Here is an 18,621-nt window from a genome sequence, read left to right on the forward strand (position 1 = left end):
GCCACACCCCAACTCTCTGTCCCGGGCCAAGCCTCCCTCATCCCTGGCCCCACCTCAGAGTCTGCACCCCTAGTCAGAGCCTTCACTCCCCACACCCCAATCCTCTGCCCCAGCCCTGAGCCTCCTCCCATACTCCGAACCACTCGGCCCCACCCTGCCACATTAATTTTGTTATGTGCACCAATATGGAGGCGATGTGTGACACATCACCTCCATGTTGGTGCACATAACAAAATTATTCTGCACATGGGTGGGAAAATTAGAGGGAACACTGGTCACCAGTACAAAAGTTTGAGAACCACTGATCTGTGGTATCTTTAGAATGCCTATTCTCCTAAATATATGTCAAATACCTATTCTCTTGTATTTATATGCTGTCACAAATGGGAAACAATGCAAAAAAGCAAAAGACAATATCCTTTTTTATGATATTAACTATATTAAATGAAACTTTATGGAAATAAATAAGTTGTACAATCACACTAGTATCACACCAGCCAATATTTCATGGTACTAAAGAATTTTAGATTAAAGGTGAAACATGAACAAAAAGTACTTCAAGCCAAGATCCTTGAAATAAACAAGGATTACAGTGATGTGGCCATGAGAACTCTTTGCAGCCAACAAAATAGATTTTGCTTGTCCTTCCCACAGGAGCAATGGATAGGAGGAGAGAGAAATTATTTGAAATTTAAAAAGACATGGAGTAATGTATTAGGAAACTCCATTAATAACCTGCTCTGTATCATATCTATTTTTCTTACTGTTTTAATGTCTATTTGCACAAAACCTGTCCTCAGCTGTGGCTACTAGAATTACGTGGGGAAAATGTTCTTGTAAAAAAAAAATTAAAAGCTTTTTTAAAATTAAAAGGGATGAGGGGGCTCGACCTGGCTGTATATATGGATGTCACTCTAAACATCGTATTAGTGTTTCACCCTACCAGGCTAGTGGTGTAATGAATGTGGTTTCTTGTTTAGCAGGCATCTCTCATGCAGACCCATTTAGAAAACCAGGTGACTCTGCTGTTCAGTTCTCACTGACTAAATCTAGACACTTTTGCCCTGTAAACTGGTGAAATTAAATTAACATGGATCTTCCACTTCTGAGAGAGAGGTAATTTGCATCCTAACATACATAGACAAAATTAATATTTTGTAGTTGGGTATAATGAAAGCCACTGAAGCAGGAAATTCCTTTTTGTTCTTTATTAGAGCTCTCCTATTGTTTACTATGCAATCCAAAGGGAGTGCACATTTGCTAATGGATGCTGTATGGTTTTTGAGTGCAATAACAAGATTCATACAAGCCATACTACTCACTGGTTCTCTACAGTTAGAGAGAGAAATGTGTTCCAAGGTGGTTGGATGGTTTGGGGGATTTGGTAATGAAAAATAGAGTTTTTTATCCATAGTCTGTCACTTCTAATCCATCTTGCATAAATAATGACCAAGGGTTGTTCCCAACTGATGGTTCTCTGGTGGTGTACAGTAAATGATCTTAGTGATTTTAGTTCATTTCCCTGTGCAGAATTATGTGTTCATCACAATAAGCACCACAATAATAGTCACTAGCTAATGCCCTCCTATGGTTGTATACAGTTTCCTATACAGTTTCAATAGTGAGGCCAAATAGAACTGAACTACCCTTTCAAAGAGATGGTTCCTCCAAGTGTGAGTTGAAGGATACTGGTGGATCAGTTTGGGGAAACTTCTGCTGACTGTCTTCTACCTGTGTTGCAGATTTCTAGATGACATATGTGAGGAGTGCTGTCAATCTTGCACCTTGCCATGAAAACCATCTCCCAGTGTATCAGTGAGAGTCTTTTCATTGACCTAAATGTGGACTGGATCAGGCCCTTCGTGACCTCTCAGTTAATTCACACACAATGCTGAGAAATAAGGGGAGGTGTCATGAAGATAACTGAGGCATAGAGTCATAGGCACCATGAAAGGAAGTCCTGAGGAGGGGTCTAACTTGGGAAGAAGTGGCTGAGATGGCCTCTTCAGCTTTGAAGGGTCATCCCCAGGGCGGTGTTGGATTTGATGGTGGGTAGAGAATTGATTGGAATTGAAGATGGAGGACTGAAATATATGCTAAATCTTATGGCTCTCAACCTCTTTTGTGTGTTAGATATTCAGAGTATACTGATTAAAGTTTGTGTGACACATTACCATCCTTACTTCTGTGTTGCTGCTGGTGGCAACGCTGCCTTTAGAGCTGGAAAGCCAGAGAGTGAATGTGGAGGACAATTTAAGGGTCTGCCTCAGCTCCCTGGATCCACAACTGAAAAAACTGTGTGCTTCAAAACAGCAGCATCCCTTGCATTAAGTGTCCAGATACTTGTTTGTATATAGTTTTGTGTATAAAGCCACAATCCTTGGACAATTATGATTATTACCACAAATTGAACAATGTTATGATTGTTAACACAATCACTGGAAAAGGTTTCCAGCTCCCCAAACTATATCCTGTTGGGTTTTTTTCCCCCAGAAAACCCGTTTCTTAAATGTCCATGTATTTATTCCTGAAAACTGTTGTTTTACACTTTTTGAAAGGCTTCAGTGCCTTTGACTGGAAGGATAATGATTACATGAGTCATTTAGTGCTCCTATGAATATGTACAGTAATTTACTATCACTATTTTTGTGATTATTTCATCACAGCCTGAAATATTTTCAAAGAGGAGTTAGCAAAAAAAGTTTGAGAACCCTGTCTTAAAGTAAATAAAACAAATTCCACTAGATTACTATTGCCCTATTTTTTTCCTTGATTTGGCTTCATTGGAATTCAATGACCGAATCTGGCGCTACATGCCTGTGTCACTGCTGGGAAAACCCTGCAACACCTCATTTCCTAGTACGTCCATTTCCTTTGCACCACATCCAAGCCATGTCCAAATGCTATGACCTCTTCTCCTCAAGGTTTAAGGTCTTGTCTATACTACATCTATTTAGAAACTGATACAGTTAAAACAGAGCAGCTGTTCAACATCATAGAGGTTTTGGTTCAGCAAGTCTGTCAGCAGATTATCATGTACTCTTTTCCCCCACTGGTTCTGTTCTAGCATTTTTGGTCCTTTCTGAGTAACTGCAGAAGGAACAAAAACAATCTTGTCCTAGGGCCCAACTGTGCTCCATTGAAGTCAACAGGAGTTTTCCCATTGGCTTCCCTGGGAGCTGGAGCAGGCCTGTATGCAGAAGAGCTTTCAGTGTAATTAGACATAGATTGAAGAAGACTAGCATTTAACCTGGTTGCTTCCATAATTGAAAAGACTCGTTCCCTATTGCAGGTCTTTGCTGTTATCTCCCATAGTTTGGCGAACATGTTTAAAGTAAGCAGATTTCATGCTCTGTACATTAGCATAAGTTATTGACAGTTTGTGAGACTGAGATCACTGGCTGGATCCACACTGGCTATGGGATTAGAAAAAGTTAGTATTTAGTATCTGATTCCATAAAAAAGTGGATTTGTCCCCTTAGTTGTACACCTCTACCTTGATATAACGCTGTCCTCGGGAGCCAAAAAATCTTACCGCGTTATATCGAACTTGCTTTGATCCGCTAGAGTGCACAGTCCCGCCCCCCCGGAGCACTGCTTTACCGTGTTACATCCAAATTCATGTTATATCGGGCTGCGTTATATCGGGGTAGAGGTGTATTCATAATAAACGTTAATAGTGTGAGCATGATCTGGTCAATGAGGAAAGCCTTAAGACCTACAGGGTGATAAAGTTTGTTACAAAAGGTCAAAAGTGACAGTAAGAGTTCATTTGACTATCTCCTAAAGAATGGTTTGATCAAGCAGGGATAAAATAAAGGAGGAGGCATCCCCATTGTATTAATAATCCTAACCCAGAAGCAAGACTTCCCATGCCTCTTTTCTTCTGTCCTCCATACGTTCTTACAGGGTAGTGTCTGAACTTACAGTGGCTGTAGGCAAGAGATACACAGCTGGGTAACATCAGTTTACTCATAATATTTTGCCCACATTTAGAGATGGTGTCATAGATACGTAGAACAACATGGCAAATAGGACTGATCCGTGGAAGATGCTGCATATAACATCTCAGTGATGAGAATTTCCCATTAGTTTTTATTTATATAGTGCCTCATGAGCAAATATGAACAGATGGGGCCAACTTTTAATTTCAATTACTGCAGTGTAACTCTGGAGTAGCTATTTACTTCATTTGCTCAGATTTCCTCTAACACACCTGAGATCAAAATGTAGTCTGAGGTGCCTGGCTAATAATGTTTAATTAAACCATCTTGACTACAAAAATGACGACAGGCCAAATTAACTTTGAGCACATCCTAAACTCCCATTTTTTTAGTTAAGGAGATCAACTTGTAAGCCCTTAAGACATTAGGTTCCTAGGAACTATAATAATACAAATAATAGTCATGGACTATATTAGTTTGATCTCCTGCATCATGTAGTAAGTGAAGTACTTTCTATCCAGTATTTCTCTTTCCTGGCTGTATTTTTAAAAGCCTTTCTTAGTCCCCTAACTCCTTTGGCATCATTAACTCATTCTGCACTTTTTTTTCTGGGTGTGCCCTGATCTTTTCCCTGAGCTTCACACAGATCACTGATTCTTACCCCAAAGCAACTCCATGATGGTCCCAGTAAAGCCGACAGTTTTATTTAGTAAATGGAACATCATAATCACAGTGAAGCATTCCATCTGAATGCCTGGTACCATAACTGATAAACATGCTTCTAAATTACACAATTTACCTTATGAAGCTAAGGGACTATTAGGAACTGATGGATTCAGACAGTCATATCAAATAAGGATTTTTTCCTCCTCACTTTCAGATAAGAGGCTTCAGTTTGCTGCTTGTACCCCGCTTAGGCTACTTTAAAGTCATTCAAAATTCTTCATTGAACTTCTAAGTTTACAGGGGATTCAGGCCCATGAATTCCACAAAAAATCATTGGGACCTGTAACTTTCGCTTAAGTTGGTACAAAGAATTATAGGGCTCACATCTTATCTTATAGGATTGAGGCAAGGACTCCGGAACCTTTGTAGAAGTGTGTGTGTGGAGGGGGGACATGGCGGGCACAAGACCTAAGTGCCTGATCCCTCTCTGTGGCTGGCTGCTCCCGTGGTGAGCCAGCTGCCCTCTCTTCTGGACCACAGCAGCCCCTTGTGGGCAAAAGGTGTAATTGCTGTGCCTCCCTGGCAGAATCTATTATTCTGCGGGGAGGGGGAAATCTGTGGGGGACATAAATTCTGCACTTATGTTTCTTTTTTGTTAAAAAGTGGTGGGGCCTGGGCCCCCCTGGTTCCGGTACTGGTGGATTGAGGTGAAACCATCTTACTTATACTGAAAATGCAGCTAGGGTTGCCAGGTGTCCGGTTTTTGACTGGAAAGTCCGGTCCACACTGCTGACCAGACAGTAATAATAATATATGGAGATATACCTATCTCATAGAACTGGAAGGGACCTTGAAAGGTCATCAAGTCCAGTCCCCTGCCTTCACTAGCAGGACCAATTTTTTTGCCCCAGATCCGTAAATGGCCCCCTCAAGGATTGAACTCACAACCCTGGGTTTAGTGAGCCAATGCCAACCATGATCAGCCTCCCCGCCAACAGGGCAGGAAGAGCAGCAGCTGCTCAGCTGCTGCTGCCGGAGAGAACTGCCTGACTCCCAGATGCTGCTCCAGCCTCTCTGGTGGAGAGGTAGGTACTGCCGCCGCCCAGATGGGCTCCTGTCTCCCCTCCTCCCCCACCCCGCGCTGTGCCTTGACTTCCTCACTCTGGTGAGTGACACACCCCCCCACACGCTGCAAACAGTGCATGCCCCCTCGTTTCCCCTTACCACCTCCCTCCCACACACAGTGTGTACCCCCCCTCACTGCCCCTTACCGCCTCTCCCCACCACACACACACACACCATGTCCTCCCCTGCTGCCAGTCAGTGGTCCCCCAACTCCAGTGCTCCCTCTCTGCCAGTTAGTGCCCCCCACCATGCCCCATCAATTCCAGTTAGTCCTTCCCCCACGCCACATCAATGCCAGTTACTGCTCCCTCCACACCCTCAACATCCCTCAGTGACACTTACTGCTCTCCCCAAAATCCTACTGCCCCCCCACAGCATTCCCCCTCAATGCCAGTTAGTGCCCCTATAGTCCCAGCATCCTTCAATGCCAGTTACGGCCCCCCCAATCTTTGGGAAGTAGGGCAAAGATACTATTTCTATCCAAACAATATTCTCAGATGCTTATTCTAGTGACAATTTTAAAAATAAGTTTGAGTTAAAATACAATACTTTCTTAACCAGCCACAAATAATTTGCCAGCTTTTCAAAGAACTGTTTAGACACTTAAAAAGATGTAATTTCTACAAAACAAATCTTACTGTGCACAATATGCCACAAGCCATAAAATTTGTACCAAATTTAGAGATTCTAAAACAGAAAGAAGATGATTAGGACTATGGAAAATGGGACGGGTAACTAGCAGCAGCATGGCAAATGTGTTGCTGCATTTTATAGCACAAATACATATGCATTATCTTAGGATACTATGTTTTTTAGCAAGGCATTCTTGTTTGTATAGCTGAAACTTTCCTTTTCTAAGTTTGTGGTACCTTTCATTTGCCCTCACCCCAAGAAAAAACTCACATTCCTGTACTCTTTGGTATCTAATAACACATAGAAAAGAGGTGGGTTGGACTTTTAACCAAGTTATTAGGAAAATTTTTAAACTTTGTTTTTTGGATATTAGTCATGGTGGTACTTCTAACTTAATGTAGATGCACTTAAACCTGTTAAATCCATTTAATCCTTGTTTAGTGTGTACTAGTAAATTACTAAATTAAACTAAACTGATTTAAGTGAGGGTTGAAGTGCATCTACGTTAGGGAGTATCACCTATTCAACTTCACAGACTTCAAATTAATTTAGCTAAGACTGTACAACTTTTCTTATATAGATGAGCCCTAAGTATTAGGACACAATTGCAAATAGATGCACATTGGGTAAATGTCAACATGCATTTCATAGAATCATAGAATATCAGGGTTGGAAGGGACCTCAGGAGGTCATCTAGTCCAACCCCCTGCTCAAAGCAGGACCAATTCCCAACTAAATCATACCAGCCAGGGCTTTGTCAAGCCTGACCTTAAAAACCTCTAAGGAAGGAGATTCCACCACCTCCCTAGGTAACCCATTCCAGTGCTTCACCACCCTCCTAGTGAAAAAGTTTTTCCTAATATCCAACCTAAACCTCCCCAACTGCAACTTGAGACCATTACTCCTTGTTCTGTCATCTACTACCACTGAGAACAGTCTACATCCATCCTCTTTGGAACCCCCTTTCAGGTAGTTGAAAGCAGCTATCAAATCCCCCCTCATTCTTCTCATCAAATCCCCCCCGTGCAGATTAAACAATCCCAGTTTCCTCAGCCTCTCCTGATAAGTCATGTGCTCCAGCCCCCTAATAATTTTTGTTGCCCTCCGCTGGACTCTTTCCAATTTTTCCACATCCTTCTTGTAGTGTGGGGCCCAAAACTGAACACAGTACTCCAGATGAGGCCTCACCAATGTCGAATAGAGGGGAACGATCACGTCCCTCGATTTGCTGGCAATGCCCCTACTTATACAGCCCAAAATGCCGTTAGTCTTCTTGGCAATAAGGGCACACTGTTGACTCATATCCAGCTTCTCGTCCACTAGGTCCTTTTCTGCAGAACTGCTTCCTAGCCATTCGGTCCCTAGTCTGTAACTGTGCATGGGATTCTTCCGTCCTAAGTGCAGGACTCTACACTTGTCCTTGTTGAACCTCATCAGTTTCTTTTGGCCCAATCCTGTAGTTTGTCTAGGTTCCTCTGTATCCTATCCCTACCCTCCAACGTCTCTACCACTCCTCCCAGTTTAGTGTCATCTGCAAACTTGCTGTGAGTGCAGTCCATGCCATCCTCCAGATCATTAATGAAGATATTGAACAAAACCAGCCCCAGGACCGACCCCTGGGGCACTCCACTTGAAACCGGCTGCCAGCTAGACATGGAGCCGTTGATCACTACCCGTTGAGCCCGACGATCTAGCCAGCTTCCTATCCACCTTATAGTCCATTCATCCATCCCATACTTCTTTAACTTGGTGGCAAGAATACTGTGGGAGACCGTATCAAAAGCTTTGCTAAAGTCAAGGAATAACACATCCACTGCTTTCCCCTCATCCACAGAGTCAGTTATCTCCTCATAGAAGGCAATTAGGTTAGTCAGGCATGACTTGCCCTTGGTGAATCCATGCTTACTGTTCCTGATCCCTTTCCTCTCCTCTAAGTGCTTCAGAATTGATTCCTTGAAGACCTGCTCCATGATTTTTCCAGGGACTGAGGTGAGGCTGACTGGTCTGTAGTTCCCCGGATCCTCCTCCTTCCCTTTTTAAAAGATGGGCACTACATTAGCCTTTTTCCAGTCATCTGGGAGCTCCCCTGATCGCCATGAGTTTTCAAAGATAATGGCCAATGGCTCTGCAATCACATCTGCCAACTCCTTTAGCACCCTCGGATGCAGCGCATCTGGCCCCATGGACTTGTGCTCGTCCAGTTTTTCTAAATAGTCCTGAACCACTTCTTTCTCCGCAGAGGGCTGGTCACCTTCTCCCCATACTATGCTGCCCAGTGGGAGCTGACCAGTCTGGGAGCTGACCTTGTTCGTGAAGACAGAGGCAAAAAATCATTGAGTACATTAGCTTTTTCCACATTCTCTGTTACTAGGTTGCCTCCCTCATTCAGTAAGGGGCCCACACTTCCCTTGACTTTTTCTTGTTGCTAACATACCTGAAGAAACCCTTCTTGTTACTCTTAACATCTCTTGCTAGCTGCAACTCCAAGTGTGATTTGGCCTTCCTGATTTCCTGAGCAATATTTTTATACTCCTCCCTGGTCTTTTGTCCAATCTTCCACTTCTTGTAAGCTTCTTTTTTGCGTTTAAGGTCAGCAAGCATTTCACTGTTAAGCCAAGCTGGTCGCCTGCCATATTTACTGTTCTTTCTACACATTGGGATGGTTTTTTCTCAATAAGGATTCTTTAAAATACAGCCAGCTCTCCTGGACTCCTTTCCCCCTCATGTTATTCTCCCAGGGGATCCTGCCCATCAGTTTCCTGAGGGAGTCAAAGTCTGCTTTTCTGAAGTCCAGGGTCCGTATTCTGCTGCTCTCCTTTCTTCCTTGTGTCAGGATCCTGAACTCGACCATCTCATGGTCACTGCCTCTCAGGTTCCCATCCACTTTTGCTTCCCCTACTAATTCTTCCTGGTTTGTGAGCAGCAGGTCTAGAAGAGCTCTGCCCCTACTTGGTTCCTCCAGCACTTGCCCCAGGAAATTGTACCCCACACTTTCCAAAACCTTCCTGGAATGTCTGTGCACCGGTGTATTGCACTCCCAGGAGATATCAGGGTGATTAAAGTCTTCCATGAGAACCAGGGCCTGCGATTTAGTAACTTCTGCTAGTTGCCGGAAGAAAGCCTCGTCCACCTCATCCCCCTGGTTGGTGGTCTATAGCAGACTCCCACCACAACATCACCCTTGTTGCTCACACTTCTAAACTTAATCCAGAGACTCTCGGGTTTTTCTGCAGTTTCATACCGGAGCTCTGAGCAGTCATACTCCTCTCTTACATACAATGCAACTCCCCCACCTTTACTGCCCTGCCTGTCCTTCCTGAACAGTTTATATCCATCCATGACAGTACTCCAGTCATGTGAGTTATCCCACCAACTCTCTGTTATTCCAATGACATCATAGTTCCTTGACTGTGCCAGGACTTCCAGTTCTCCCTACTTGTTTCCCAGGCTCCTTGTATTTGTGTATATGCACTTAAGATAACTCGCTGATTGTCCCACTTTCTCAATCTGAGACAGGAGTCCTCCCCTCTTGCACTCTCCTGCTCGTGCTTCCTCCCGGTATCCCATTTCCCCACTTACCTCAGGGCTTTGGTCTCCTTCCCCCGGTGAACCTAGTTTAAAGCCCTCCTCACTAGGTTAGCCTTTGTATAATACCACACTGAATCTGCTCATTAGGTTTGCTTCATTTGAGTGTGCAATCAGTTTTCTCTTTTTTTAAAATAAAAAAAAGTCCTGGAGAAGGTGTGTGAGGAAAGCCTACCTATAGAACAGGTGAGACATTTAATGAACACTCCTAAGGCTAAAGGTTTTTTCTACATGATTTTTCTGTGGAGAATTTTGTTGTAGGAAGGAACCAAGTATGAGAAAAAAAATTCTAAAAGGCAAAGAACAAATACTTATTTTAAACCTCTCATGCTGTTCTAAGTCTCATGAATCAGCACCATCTTGCTCAATCATACCAGCTTCCTGGGAGGGGGGAGCAAGCAGGGGGCAGGGGCTTGGGGGAAGAGCTGGGGCAGGGGGCATGACCTTGGGGAGAAGGCAGGGCAGGGGTGTCTGGTTTTCAGCAATTAGAAAGTTGGCAACCCAACATTATACAGATCTTGGCTTTCCATGGTCACAGCTACCTCAGTCACACCAAGGCCCACTAGTGGCAAGAACTACTTTTGGCTGGGCTCGTCTCCACTCACATCCAAGCATCCTGTCTAAGCCTGAGTGTGATCATTGTGGTCGTACCACCACCACACACCACTAGGCACAATCATTTTCTACCTGCACTTGTTAGGCTTCCTTTTACTTTACTCCTTATTCTAAGCTCTTGGGCATTTCAATTTGCCCTGCTAACACTTGGTCTCGTCCCTAGTTTGGCCTTTTTGCAGGGTTAAATGCTTTTTCTCTTGCTTCTCTTCCCTTTGCTTTCTGGGCCCACCTTTGTTGGCCAACTGCCCATTTCACTTCCTGTACTGCTTAAGTTTGCAGGATAAGCTACAAATCTGGACTAAGTTCAGAGGCAATAGGAGAGGGGTTCATCCATCAGTGTCTCATCCCCAAAGATCCTGCTTATTATCCTGTAAAGACAAAGCGAACAAAACGGTGAGAGTGAGACTGGGTAAAATGGCTTCCTTCCAGTTAGATCTTTCCATTGGTCCACCTCATGTTGCCAGAAAAATCTGAATCCGGCCCAGTCCTGAGCACTGCTGAACACACAACTCCCACTGATGTCAGCATCAGTTGACAGTGTTCAGCATCTCTCAGGAGGAGCTCAACATCTTGTAGGGTTGGACCCTTCAGACTCATTTGTGATAGGCCATTGTCTTAGGACTATATAGTCTAACTCTTGAGGCCAATACATCCATGACTCCTTGTGTCTACCCAGTCCCAGCACTAACAAAGGTTAAGGCAGGCTGGGAAAGATTGCACTGTTTACACTGGCCCTTTTTCTTTCTTTCTTTTTTTTTTTGTTATGTTCAGATAGCAAGTGTGAAAAATCGGGATGGGGGTGGGGGGCAATAGGAGCCCATATAAAGAAAGCCCCAAATATTGGGACTGTCCCCATAAAATCGGGACATCTAGATGTTCATGAAACCAAATCAGCAGCTTCTTATTCCTTGTGTTCTTTTTTATGTAGGAACACTAGTCTGCTGTGCCTTTAGATATTAGTGCGTCCTTTTTAGGTTTCTCAGCCTTCTTCAGCACTAGTAATTCCTCCCAATGCACTCTACTAACTAAGGGCCTGATTCTCCTCTGTTACACTAATGTAAATCAGGAGTAACTAAGTGTTGCAGTGGGGTAAAAGTTGTGCAGGTGAGAGGAGAACTGGGCTCTTGAAATCTTAATTTACTAAATCTTGCTCTCCTGAAATCTAACACCCTTGTGCTACTGTAGCCTATGAAAACTATATATTATTACTATGCTGGATTTAAGTAGCTTGTCATAGCTAAGTATAACAGAGAAGCTTGGAATCAATCACACTTCTTTACTAACAAAATGATGATTCAAGATGGATTCTGCTCTGGCTGGATTTTCTACATTATAACTCAGAAACCTTTCTGATGCAGGCTTGGCTGAATTTATTAAACACCACATTTCGGTGTGGTTAAAATCCCTCAAAAGTGCAATGTCCTAAGGCTTTGGATACCTGGAGAGTTGGTTCAATAACTTTTCAGTCTTGTTCTGTCTGCATCCTGGGGATCTGTAGCAGAAATTCTGAATATGGGTTTCTCCTTCACTTTCATTCCTTATGTTAAGTAAAATATTTCACTACCCTCTTTAATATTAAATTTCTTACTGACTGGGTATATGCTAAGTAACAGTTATTTAATTCTCATCTTCATCCTGTCTTCAGCTAAGTAATCCTTTCTTGTCTGAGGAGCTTCACTGATTTCATCTAGACTCTTCAAGTGAATAGGATCTGAGCTTGCATCTTTACTAACCAAGAAGTCCTTAGAGTTGTATTCTCTTGTATTCCACAAAGATATACTCCACCTTCTACAAATCCCGCTAAAGATGTGCATATCGCCAATCTACCCCACTGAAGCAGCCCTTTTTCCAGGAGCACCTTCCTGGTTCTGACTAACTCTCCCTTAAACACAATTTCTCTCCTTTTCTCTTGCTTTTCTGGGGCTAGTCCTCTAAATTTTGCAGTGACAAGCAGCTGCAGCCCTAAAGCAGCTGGTTGCAGCCCAGTGCATCTTCATTCCAGCTGATTAAGTATCGGTTATGTTGTCCTTCACTTTCCTTTTCTTGTTGCTGAAAAGATGCATATTTTCACAAGATCCATCCCCAATCTATCAAAACCACTTGACTGCAAACTTCTAGATAGGGAGCCACTGGAGGAAATTTGCAGACACACTGCTAGAGCTGGTTGAATTATTTCTTGTGAATATTTTTAGTTGACAAGTTTAGTCTCTTTCTGTTTGTGAGTAGATCATGACTTGCAACATTTGTGTTCATTACTTGAAATTGTTTGCCTATGGATTTCTCACTGTATTCATATTTGGTATTTGAAGTTGCTCAAGCTTCATAATGGATCACCTGAGTCATATGGTATTAGTTCTGGTCCGTGATTGGATCTACAGAATTTTCACTCAACTCATTTCATGATAATAAGTTTTAACTACAAAATTTAAACTGCAAACCCAAACTTTATCTGTCACCCACAATGGCATGAACAAAACTTCAATCACCTTATGGCAGAGAGGGTGCAAATATGGCTAAATGAAAAGATGGGTCAGAATTTGCAAAGAGACTTATAAATTTCACACTAATCACCCAGTTCTACACAAGTAATGCAAAGCTCAAGCCTGTAAGCTGAAGCTTTTTCAGCTCATAGGATTTCTGACAAACCTAAGGGAAAGATTCTCATTTCTCTCTCGGATGTCTCATTAATGCAACAGGACCCAAATTACTGTACATTTGTGCAGTTTCATGTCACTGTAAAATAAAAAGGAGTTGACACTTTGGTATGGAAAGAACTTTTGAAGTACTTTATGTTGAAAGAATATTGGATTGACTTCTTTAAAAAAATTGTTATATGCTTTAGGGCAGGCATAGTAATTTCTAGCTGATAAAGGTGATTATAAAAACAAATTTATTGCTGGATTTCTACACTCCAAAATACCTCTCTAACCTTGTAAAACTGTCATGCTCCGGACATTTTGCACACTGAAGAAAATCACTGTTTTGCCTGGAGCAAGGAACATAAATGTTGCAACACTGACTCCTCCTCTAATGGGCTGAGAATGTACAAGTACATAGTTATATTGCTCAGAGCCGACAGACTGAATATCTTGGGAGTCAACGCTGTAAACATTAGAGATTTTTCTGAATCTTGTTTTGTATCGGGGGGGATTTTTCTTTCTCTGGATTGATTGAAGTTGTTTAACTGTGTTGGCAAGGCTGGATTTTCATATCCTTGTTCAGGAAGTGTTCTCGAACTGACATGGATCAACCCAGACTTCATTACCAGGCAAAAGTGAGTACTGTGGCTAAACCTGTTCCTACAGTGTGTTTACCTAGGCATATAAGGACGTTCGTCATTATATAAAGATTGATTGGTAGAGTTTGTAAACACTATTAGGCTACTAAAAATAATCAGAAACCAGCTAAACTCAATACAATGTGTTAGATACTGTGTAACTAACAGCTTATGGAAAAAAAACTATTGTTTTGGTGACAACTGTCAGCCAGGTGACAACTGTCTCCTATGAATTGCTAATAATAGCCTGGACAGAGAGAGTATACTTTACAAGGACACTTAGACTTGCACTGGTCTTTTAATTAAGTGTGGAAATAATCTTACATGATTTCCCTAATGTACGTCCACACTGATGTGCTTAGGCACCCCCAGTGTTTCTCAGAAGATGATTGATTGGGATCAGACTAAGTGTTTGACATCTCAGCATTCACTGACACTGGCATCGGGTGGAAGGGAAACACAGAAACATGAGAACAGCTAACTGAGCTGCGGCGGAGAAAGGGAGCTGTGATGACTTATAGTTCCTGATTTCAAGAATTCAGTGATCCCTTCCTGCATCCCGTAGAAGCCTGGTGCCATCTCTAACACATTTTCAGTATTCTGGGTATCACGTAGGATCAGTTTGTTGGTTGTGGGGTTTTTTTTTGGGGGGGGGGCAGCATTTCTTTGCTGTCACTTTGTCAGGCTGACCCACCTACAGCAAACAGTATGGATCCCTTTTCTTTCCCTCCTACATCAAGCCTCCTTCACACTGAAGCCCTGCACTGCAGACACCTATCTTCTATTTTGTCTTGAGAGATGGGTCACTGTTGTTGAACTGCTAGGAACTTCCTTTCCTAAAGGCAGATGAATGGACTGCCTCTGCAGTACGAACAAGTCTAAGCAGAGAGTGATGCCTGACGTGTGTGTGTGTATAACAAGTGCTATCGTTTACTGCATGTTCTGTGTTGGCACTGCTGCCCGCTAAAACTGATATTTAATTATGCTGTGGGCTGTATATCTCTGATGAAATGCCCTAGATAAACAACCTGGTGGGAGGATTAGCAACAGCTCACATGCAGCTGTACATATGTGGCAAGCAGACCTTGAAGGGAAGGGGAACCTGGAGGAATACAGGTTGTATAGATTAAAGTTAGTCCTGGGCAAACATGAAAATAATTGGTGTTTGAGGGTGGGGTGGTAATTCAGAATTTAGATTCGTGTCTGCAACGTGTTTGTGGTTATTTGGTCTAGAAATTGGATGATGTCATCAGAATAAACTTTCTTGTGAAACTGAGTACTATGAAATAGGGAACAACTTTGTCTTGTGGACTAAGCACAGAGCTGGAATTCAGGACTCCAAGTTTCCTAGTCTAGCTCAGCCACAGACTCCTTGTAACCTTGAGCATGTCACTTAGGCCTGCATTTGTAAAAGTTGCCACTGGTTTTGGGTGCCTCCCTTTTTTAAATAACGGAGATATCCTATCTCCTACAACTGGAAGGGACCTTGAAAGGTCATTGAGTCCAGCCCCTGCCTTCACTAGCAGGATCAAGTACTGATTTTGCCTCAGATCCCTAAGTGGCCCTCTCAAGGATTGAACTCAGAACTCTGGGTTTAGCAGACCAATGCGCAAACCACTGAGCTATCCCTCTTCCCTCTGTCTAGTTTGAGACCTTCTTTAGAGGTGGTGAGCTCCCACTGGCTTCAGCTGGAGTTGCTCAGCACTACTAAAAGTCAGACTTATCCGTTTCAGTTTGGGCACCCAAATGCTTAGACACCTCAAACTAGTAGCAACTTCTGAACATTTTGGCACTTATTCAGAGGCTGTGGGAACTCAGCACCTCTGAAAACCAGAGATGAATTCCTGGCCAACTGAAGTCCAAGGGAGTTTTGTCACTGACCTCAGTGGGGGCAGGATTTCAGCGCAGGCATTTAATCTCCCTAGGCTGACTTTCTCCTCAGTTTTTACACAGAAGTTAATTACATAATATATAAATAAATAAATACATATGCTATGTATTGTTACTTCATGGTCTTAGCTGGGTTGGAGACACTGATAGTTTTCATCAAGATATTTTGGTACTTCTACACCCTCAATGTTACAAAGCTTAAATATGCTAATTTAGTTTTTTTAAAATTAACTAAACTTTGTAACCCCTCAGGAAGGATCTGGTTTTGATCTCCTCCCCAGCCTCACCCCATACTTGTGCTAGGCAGAGCCCTTCTCGAAGGATCTATTCTGTTCCCTAGCAATCTTTAGCCTTTCTATTGGCTGTAACTTCCAGGCCTCCATTTAATAAAGCACTGTTTGCTGCATCACTTACTACTGATGAAACAAGAACCAAGTTTTACCCTGATTTATGTCCCATTGCTCTTGAAACCAGTAAGGATGTATGTCGGTGTAGAATCTGGCCCTACAGCTGTTGCTGTATTAGGGACCCGGCTTTATTTGGGTTACTTTAAGGAGAATATTAAACCCTTTATAGTGTAATCCTTTTGCCAAGAGGAGTCAGCAACAACAAAGATCAGGAATCTGAGTTCCTCTTGATACACAACAGAACCAGCTTGAGCCTCACCCGCTAATCAGGGAAAATTTAACCATCACCCTGGGTGCCTATAAAAGATGATGCTTCCCCACTAGCAAGTACTAACTCTATAACAAAAGAAAACTTATTAAAGGGGAGACGGAATCTAACATTAATTTGGGAACACACCACAACCACAATTCAAAAGCATGGGTGGTGTCCTTTACCTCAGTTATCTACACTGCAGCGTGAAAGTCCAACAAACAAATATCCCTTTAACACACCTCTCCCCTCTCCCTCTGCTGCATCATACTCTCAGTTGGTTGTCGCTGATCAGCAAAGACCCAGAGTTCAGAGATGTATTCATACTGGTCCACCTCCTACCCCTAAAAGGTAATGGGAGTAAGAATCAAGCAATGCCTCCTGTACTATTTCTGCAACTTGCTTGCTGCTGCTATCCCTATCCCCTGCTTAGCAGGTGAGCTTCAGTTTAGAGTGACACCCTCACTCAGGGTATGCTAAGCACAGTTCTGCTGCCTTTCACTCATATACGAAGAATAACGGCATTTCATTGCCCCTGCATTCAAAAGTGAATTGTAACGCAAAGCAGCTCTGTCTGCTGAACACCTGGGCAGAGTAGGTGTCTATGCATATAAAGTCTGCTCCTGAAGTCTTTTTCCACCAGTGTGTCAACAGATGTCAGGGGAGAGCTCATTCATACCCTGCTTACAACAGGGTTGAGTGTGTATCAGACACAGGGACAGACCAGGCAGAGAACCATAGTTATGTGGATGGGATGTAGTTACTAGTGACATCTATACTAGATTACCAAGACAGTGCAAGATAAGCACATTGGGGCCTGAGCGTGGAGAAAGGCAATATAAATGGAGGGAGTCACTTCTTCTTCCTTAAAGTTTAGAAAAAAGTTTATACTAGTTCTGAGGTCACATGATGAGATTTGGGGGGGGTGCAGTTTTGTTCAGTTACCATTTTTGAGAAACTTTCTAGTTTCCTGTGTAATAGTTGGCACTTGTCATAAGTAGGGCTGTCGATTAATCGCAGTTAACTCGTGATTAACTCAAAACAATTAATCACGATTTAAAAAATTAATCACCGTTTTAATCGCACTGTTAATAGAATACCAATTGAAATTTATTAAATGTTGTTTTTCTACATTTTTAAATATATTGATTTCAGTTACAACACAGAATACAAAGTGTACAGAGCTCACTTTATATTTTTATTACAAATATTTGCACTGTAAAAATGATAAAAGAAATAATATTTTTCAATTCACCTCATACAAGTACTGTAGTGCAATCTCTTTATCGTGAAAGTGCAACTTACAAATGTAGATTTATTTATTTTTTGTTACGTAACTGCACTCAAAAACAAAACAATGTAAAACTTTAGAGTCTACAAGTACCCTCAGTCCTACTTCTTGTTCTGCCAAACGCTAAGAGAAATAAGTTTGGTTACATTTACGGGAGATAATGCTGCCTGCTTCTTATTTACAATGTCACCTGAAAGTGAGAACAGTCATTTGCATGGCACTGTTGTAGCCGGCATTGCAAGGTATTTACATCCCAGATATGCTAAACATTTCATGTGCCCCTTCATGCTTTAGCCACCATTCCAGAGGACATGCTTCCATGCTGATGACGCCTGTTAAAAAAAATAATGCGTTAATTCAATTTGTGACTGAACTCCTTGGGGGAGAATTGTATGTCTCCTACTCTGTGTTTTACCTGCATTCTGCCATATATTTCATGTTATAGCAGTCTCGTATGATGACCCAGCATGTTGTTCATTTTAAGAACACTTTCACTGCAGATTTGACAAAATGCAAAGACAGTACCAATGTGAGATTTCTAAAGATAGCTACAGCACTTGAGCCAAGATTTAAGAATCTGAAGTGTCTTCCAAAATCTGAAGGGGTGTGGAGCATGCTTTCAGAAGTCTTAAAGGAGCAACACTCCGAGGCGGAAACTACAGAACCAGAACCACCAAAAACATTTTACATTGTTTTATTTTTGAATGCAGTTATTTTTGTACATAATTCTATATTTCTAAGTTCAAAATTCATGATAAAGAGATTGCACTACACTACTTGTATTAAGTGAATTGAAAAATACAATTTCTTTTATTTTACAGTGCAAATATTTATAATAAAAAAATAAATTGAGCGCTGTACACTTTGTATTCTGTGTTGTAATTGAAATCAATATATTTTAAAATGTGGAAAACATCCAAAAATATTTATATAAATAA

General features: G+C 42.1%; 1 protein-coding gene across 6 annotated transcripts in view; it reads left to right on the forward strand.

The window, feature by feature from the left end:
* PRLR (prolactin receptor) overlaps positions 1-18,621 on the forward strand; it is a 346,542-nt gene that overhangs the window by 177,204 nt on the left and 150,717 nt on the right. For 2 of the 6 annotated variants that reach the window (XM_054031489.1, XM_054031496.1), the window contains exon 1: positions 13,621-13,842. The exons of the other annotated variants lie outside the window; for them this stretch is intronic. The gene's annotated coding sequence lies outside the window, so the exon portion shown is untranslated. Of the gene's footprint in view, positions 1-13,620; positions 13,843-18,621 lie in introns of those variants that run through there. 6 annotated transcript variants of the gene reach the window in all.

The sequence above is a fragment of the Malaclemys terrapin genome, chromosome 6, assembly GCF_027887155.1.
Source record: "Malaclemys terrapin pileata isolate rMalTer1 chromosome 6, rMalTer1.hap1, whole genome shotgun sequence".
Classification (NCBI taxonomy): Eukaryota; Metazoa; Chordata; order Testudines; family Emydidae; genus Malaclemys; species Malaclemys terrapin.